Source organism: Palaemon carinicauda, chromosome 3, assembly GCF_036898095.1.
Source record: "Palaemon carinicauda isolate YSFRI2023 chromosome 3, ASM3689809v2, whole genome shotgun sequence".
Taxonomy (NCBI): Eukaryota; Metazoa; Arthropoda; class Malacostraca; order Decapoda; family Palaemonidae; genus Palaemon; species Palaemon carinicauda.
In genome coordinates this window covers 181,610,027-181,617,526 of record NC_090727.1, presented here as the reverse complement: position 1 = coordinate 181,617,526, position 7,500 = coordinate 181,610,027, and positions in this window count along the sequence as shown.

The window sequence follows — 7,500 nt, the reverse complement described above, 5'->3', positions numbered from 1 at the left end:
AGTATAGCGATTTCGACATATTTGGTGGTTTTTTTCCACTTTCTCTTTTTTCATGATCATTTTGCGTCTAGACGAAGAAAATGAAGGAAAATTCATGAAAAATAAAATAAAAAGGAAAATCGAAAATCTGGTAGATAGAATTATTCGGGTTATAAAGAAGTTTTGATGATATGATTTTCAATACATTTGGTGTCATATTAGTGGAGAAAATTGTACCTAAATTTATTTTGAAAATCATGATTTTTGCTAATAAATCAAAACAATTTTGACCAAATGATTTGAAACTTGTATATGATGAAGGTATTATATATCTCTAAGCTCTAAAACATATATAGCAATGGTGTATTTTGAATAATTAGGAATAAAAATGCAGGACATAGCAGACCGTCCCGTTGAATTATTTTCTTTATTTTATCTAGAAATCAGTATTATTAGTATTTTTTTTTTTATAAGCAGGCATATTTTTTTCTTGTATTATCTCCGGGTTTTAGTGCGCCATTTCTAATTGTGCAATGGGCCACTGTTGGCGCATGCGCCATAGGTTGGCCACCACTGGTATATAGGATGTAGGGTATAAATATTATACTATAACACATTCTTTACTCATATTATCTGATTTGGTGTCAATAACCTTAGATGTCAGGATGACAAAAAACTCCTAATCAATCAATCAATCAATCAAATTAACTGGGCAAGTCGCTCACTTCCAAGCGAACCCTCTTCCCTGGTGACAATTGCTCAATGCTCATAGGTCGGAGTCTAGCTGCCTTCACCCTCCGCAAGGCAAAAGGAAATTTTTCCTTAGCATTAACTCTTCGTATTATTATGATTTTATTTGATGTTTTATGACCTGATGTCCAACACCTTATAGGTGTTCAATCAGTCTTTATCATATTTACTTCGTTATTTGTAGTTATGAAATTATTGTAAACACCAGGAGAACAAATGTATGAAATATTGTTGTCTTAGTACTTTGTTTTTTAACTTCCACCAGAAGGATCTTATCATAACTACGAGACCTTTAAACCTCGAACATGTGGGGATAGGGTTAGGATATAGTCAGGTGGTGGTTTAAGATGATGGTGGAGAGGTGGTAATTGAGTGACCTTAATGTATGGCTTTACGAGGTTTGTTTATCAACATTTGTGAAGTGATGAAGATGATGTGATGATGATGATGATGATGGTAATACCCTTATTGATAACAATTAATATCAATGATTCCATGAAATAAATCAAATTGTTATTCATTTATAATTTTTACATGCAATTTGGCATAAAATGCATCCAAATGAAATGATGGCGATGTTTAAAAAACTATCGCTGGTAACTCAACTAAATTTTGACATATATGCAAATTCCATACTAGATTAGGGTATCCTATAGTGTCTTCTCAGCCTAGAATAATTAAATATTAAAATTGCTAATTTGTAGCTATGATAACAAATAAAAATATCGGTTACAAAACTTGGCGTGTAACATTTGTTTTGGGTATCATATACCTGTATAGTCCAGGCTAAAGATGTGGCTTGGGCTGGTTTTAGATATTCACACTAATTGTCCAAAGAATCGATAACCAACAAATTTTATGGTCGCCAGCCTTTCAAAACCAAACCAACTTGCAAGAAAAGTGTAAGATCAAAATTATTGACTTATTTCTTCCGGTAACAAAGTAACAAAGTTTTCGTAATTAGGGATATAATTTTCAATGATTGGACTGTTAATTGCCGGAATGTGATGAGTCATATATGACTTACAAATAGCTTTAATCTTTACAAGCTGACCCGAGAACAAAACCTAAATAGCAGATGGACGGACAGCAATACTTACTAGCCACAATTCATGACAATGGTATCAATAAAGCTATGATTGACTTCGCTTGATGTTTCTTAAACATAGGTGCCTGTTCGATTAAGAAGTGTGTGGTCGATTCCTAACCATATGAATATGAATAATTAGAACAAATATATTACGTTTCATTCAGAGGTTTATTTTTTCCTGTGAAAACAGTAATACAGCATTTATCCTAGAAGCAATTTTTCATTTATTACACATCAGATCCACTTTGTATCATAGCATTTACGCGTTTTTTCTATTGTATTTCAACACTTCAGGGGTGCAAGAATTTTATGCTGATTTGAAAAGAGAGCATGCATTGAAGAAAGGCTAAAAACCACTGATCGCTATGAGCGTTCATGGAATAAATTAGGACATTGGTTCCTTACTGCTGTTGCGATTCAATAAAAGGGAATATGCCGGGGGGTTTTCAGTGAAGTATCATTAATCATCGCATTTCTTTGAGTGCTATTGGTAATTCCTCTACCCCTCACATTCGAAACATCAAACGATGTCTTGGTTGTTTAAACGTCGGCCACCTTTCAGGGCAAGAAGGGCATGATCTCTCCAAGTCAGGTCTGGCGAGGCGACACCGGTTTTGTTGCTGGGTGTACATAAACAATATAATAATCCAAAACATTTTTTTCGTCAGATTGTTATTTTCCTAACGGCACTTTTGGTTAGTTCAGATATTTGTTATAAATTTATAGACATCCAAAAGTTAGCAAATCATAGTTCAGTTAATGTAGTTGTAATTTTCTTTTGAACAAATGTAAATTGGTAATCAGGACCTACAGTATATCGAGAAATGAATATCTAATAATAGTCGACCCAAGAACTAAGGAGTTCAATTCTTGTGGGAAAAGGAAAGGTGAAGATCAATGATAGTCCTAACTATGCCACTGTGCCACTTCACAGCGTCTAAGTGTTAGTTTATGTGATTGGGATTAAGTGGATAATTCGATTTTGTTCACCTTTTTGACATCTCAAATTGCCAATAATTTATTGTTGGAAATGGCTATCTCGATTTTGAATATCATTTATTATGGCTGCAACTTTTAGAATTCTAAAGATGTTAAAAGAGTGACTCTCTGAAGCACCAAATGCAGATTGTGGTGGCCGATGTGGTAACGTCCCTGACTTGTGAACGCCAGACTGGGGTTCGAGTCCCGCTCAGGCTCATTTGTTCCTTTGATCGCTGTAACCTCACCATCCTTGTGAGCTAAGGATGGGGGTTTGGGGGAGCTTATAGGGGTATCTCTTGAGTCATCAGCAGCCATTACCTGGCCCTCCTTGATCCTAGCTTGGATGGTGAGGGAGCTTGGACTCTGATCATATGTATATATGGTCAGTCTTTAGGGCAATGCTTAGTAAGGCAATGTTACTGTCCCTTGCCCCTGATATTCATGAGCGGTCTTTAAACCTATAAACCTTTAACCAAACGGTAGGGTTAAGTTCACTCATGAGCGTTGCTCAAGAACCCTCTATACCCAAGCTAGGACCAGGGAGAGCCAGGCAGTGTCTGCTGATGAATCTGCAATTAGACCTATAGGCTACGTCCTCTAAAAATAAGGATAGGGATTCGTAGCCCACAAGAATGGTGAGATTGCAGACACTACAAGAAAGTGCTCGAGTTGAGAGGGACTCCAACTCCTGACTCACAAATTGCGAGACAAAGACGTTTTGATAATGATGTATCAAAGTTTAAATTCTTTTTACATATAATTCTGAGGTGTGATCCGCATCAACAAATGAACATTTTGGTGCATTCAGAGTAATAACCTTTAGAATTTACTTGAATAATAGACGTCAAGATCTCAAGATGTTTTTGATGTTGATAATTTTCGAAAGCGTATTTAGCGATGTGAAAAGTAATACATATTGGGATTTTGTTGAATTGGACGTCAGAGTTAAACCTCTTAAGCACAAACTTTTCAGTCTAGAATCACGTGAGAGGTGCTTTCTCATCTCTGACGCAGTGAGTCTTCCCAGGCGAGCTAGTATAATTTATTATACTATCGCCTTATTGAGCTGAAGTGCATGAGTGACTGTATCTGTCAGATCGGAAAATATCTGTTTAGTATTTACGAAGCATAAATATACTTTACTTTTTATTGAGACAGTTCATTTAATAGTTACGCAGCTTGTTAATGTTCTTTGAGGTTATCACTTTACATTTCCACTAAGAGAAAGATGATAGTTTCAAGAAAAGTTATTAGAAGCGAGTAAAGTATACGCCATTTGAATATCTGAAACAAATCCAAAATATCCTGTGTCTTTTTTTCTTATATATAAGCTTCAGGAATAATATTTTCTGTTGGATGCGAGAGAATGTCTCGCCCACCATAAGTCATTACAAAAGCCAATAAACCCAAGAAGGAAAAGAGATGTGGCAGGGGATACCTCGATCGCCCATCAGATTTCAAGATATTTTTAGAAACAAGAAATCCATCCTTACCGAACTAAGGAGTGGTTCCTTTCTTGAATATAAAGAGGAATTTGAAGAGAGAGAGAGAGAGAGAGAGAGAGAGAGAGAGAGAGAGAGAGAGAGAGAGAGAGAGAGAGAGAGAGAGAGTATATATATATATATATATATATATATATATATATATATATATATATATATATATATATATATATATATATATCCTTCCACTCACGTCTGTTTTTGGTCTTTCTATGCTAGTTTATACTCGCAAATTTTCTTATTTCGTTAATACATCATCTTCTCTTACTTCTCCGTCTTTTGTAATCTTTAGGGACCCATTTTGCTATTCTTAATGTCCATCTATTATCAGTAATTTTTATTATGGGCTGAGAATGTCCATTTCTTTTTATTAAATGTTGTTAGAATATCCTCTACTTTAGCTTACTCTCGTAACCAATATTCTTCTTTTGTTGTCTCCTAGCATAAATCCCATCATTATTCATTCCATTGTTCTTTGGATAGTAACTAGCTAACTAGCTTATGTTCTAACGCTTTAGAAAGGCTCCAAGTTTTTGATGCATAAGTTATTGCTGGTAGGAATATCTGATTAAATGCTTTTCTTTTTAGAGAAAGTGCCATTTTACTTTTAATAATACCATTTTGTTTACCAAAAGGTCTCCATCCCATGTTTTCTTTTAATTTTGATCATGTGTCCCAGGGAAACACTTACAGTTTTTCCTAAGTACATATATTCGTTAACAATTCCTAATGGTTCGTCCATGAATCTTATTTGTAGTTTCTACATTTTCATTGAACATTATCTTAGTTTTACTCATTTTCCTTTTCAGTTCTACATTTCTACTTTCTCTAATCAAATCTTCTACCATCTTTTACAATTCCTCCCGTGATTCGCTAAACAGAACTATATCATCTGCAAAACTTAAAGTTAACGTTAAATCCTACGTTTTCTAAATTATGAAACTAAATAAGAAGTATAAACCGAAGGTTATTCAAAAGTATTCATCAATAACATCCCATACAGAGGAAAAAATAGAATTTTTTTTATGGCGATATGGAGATATCATTGAAAGAAATAAGACTCGGTTTATATTATTTGGTTTTGGTGTTTTTAATACTAAAGTACGTCAAAAGAAGAGAGGAAAACCAGCAGTAGGTTAATTTGGAGTAGGCACAAGGAATGACAGAGGGTTCATGCTTGTAAAATTTGCTGAAAGAAATATTCTTGAATTCATGAACACCTTTTATAAAAAGGAACGTAGAAAATGGACGTTGAAAATCCCAAATGGAGAAAAAAAAATTGAAATAGATTTTATTCTCAGTGAAAAAGGGAATTAAGTTAAAGGTTTAACATTGTTAAACAATTTAAAATGAAACAATCACAGAATGGTGAGAAGCAAACTTTGTTTAGATCTAAGGAAAGAGAGAGAAAAAAATAATTTTAAGAAAGAAAATGAACACTACTGTAATAAAAGAAAAATCTGTTGAGTTTAGTTTAGCTATATAAAATAGGTACTCCCAACATGATGAAATGGAACCAAATAAAGAAGAAATGAATAGTAATTTAACTGAATTTGTATTGTATCAGCACAAGAAATGGGTGGTAAAGTCCTAAACCAGATCAAGGATAACTTTCAGAAAAGACCAAAAATCCTAATAAAGAAAAGATTGGAAATGAGGGTAAAATCCAAGAGAGATGAAATAGAATTAGCAGAGCTATTCAAATCAATAGGCAAACTAAATATCCAAGATATTTATAAACACAATCAGACTAAATTGCAGGAAACACTAAAAAAACAAAGAAGCATCAAATTGATGAAGAAAGACTTCGAACAGGACGCCAACAGCTTTTCACTTAAAGGATGAAAATGGTAATATTATCAATAATAGATAAGAGTGATAAAAAATACAGAGGATTTCTATACAGTGCTATACAAAAGTGATGAAAGAAATATCTTCACCAATAGAAATAATGAAACACCTGAGCCGGTACCAAATGTAGCAGTAGGAGGAGCTATGGAGGTCTATACCCAAATGGTATTTTTTCTTTGTTTTTTTATAAAGACTGCAGATTTCTTAGCTCCAAATTTTTCGGTTATTTTGTGAAAGTTCGCAAGGAGAGGAGCTTTTTGCACTTGTTGGAGAATGGGTAATGTTACTCCACTATGTAAATGTGTTTGTGGTAGCTAAAGCCCAACTGATTACCCCCCAAAATTTCCAAAACTCTCATATTATCGGAAGTTTTTTAACATTTTTTGGCAAAACGTCTAAATAGGTTTGCTGAAGGCAATCATCTGTTCCCTAGTGTCAAATTTGGCTTTCGTAAAGGTCTTAGAGCATATGATGCCCTTCTTACAATCTCCACTGCTGTACAGAAATCCCTTGATTGTGTATAGGAAGTTCTTATGATTGGCCTTGATTTTAGTGCTGCCTTCGACCGTTTAATCATGAATCCCTTGTTTTCCAACTCTAAAAATTGGAAGTGGCTGGGTCTTTTCTTAGCATCATTATTCAATTTCTAAGTAATAGATCGAAAAAAGTTTGTGTTGATGAGCGCCATAGTGAGTATGGGAATGTGATATCTGGTGTTCCTCAGGGTAGTATTCTTGGCCCATTACTTTTCCTACTATATACACATGACATGTGGTTAGGCCTGGAAAAGAAGCTGGGTGCCTGTGCAGATGATGATACTCTGCATCAATTCCATCTCATAAATGTAGATCTTGGGTTTCTGAGTCCCTTAATAGAGGTCTAGCTAAAATTAGTGCATGGTGCAAATTATGGGGCATGAAGTTGAATCCTAATAAAACTCAAAGTATTATTGTTAGTAGGTCAAGGAGAGTTGCTCCTCTATATGTGGATTTCAGCATTGATAATGTTTCCTTAACTTTGTATGCCTTTTAAAATGTTAGGTGTAATTCTCGACAGCAAGTTTATTTTTGAGAAACACATTCGGTCTGTCTCTTCAACAATTGCATAAAAAATTGATTATTGAGAAAGTTTTGTAAGATTTTCGGTGATCAATCTATTTTGAAGAAGTGATTTAATTTTTCCATTCTTCCCTGTTTTGAATATTGCTCTCCTATCTGGTCTTCAGCTTATTTTGTTGAACAGGAACTTGCCGTCTGTAAAATTTCTTATTCATGATCTAGAAAGTAATATCTGGCGCCGTCGTTCAATTAGTTTGTTATGCATTTTACATAAGATTTTTTATAATTC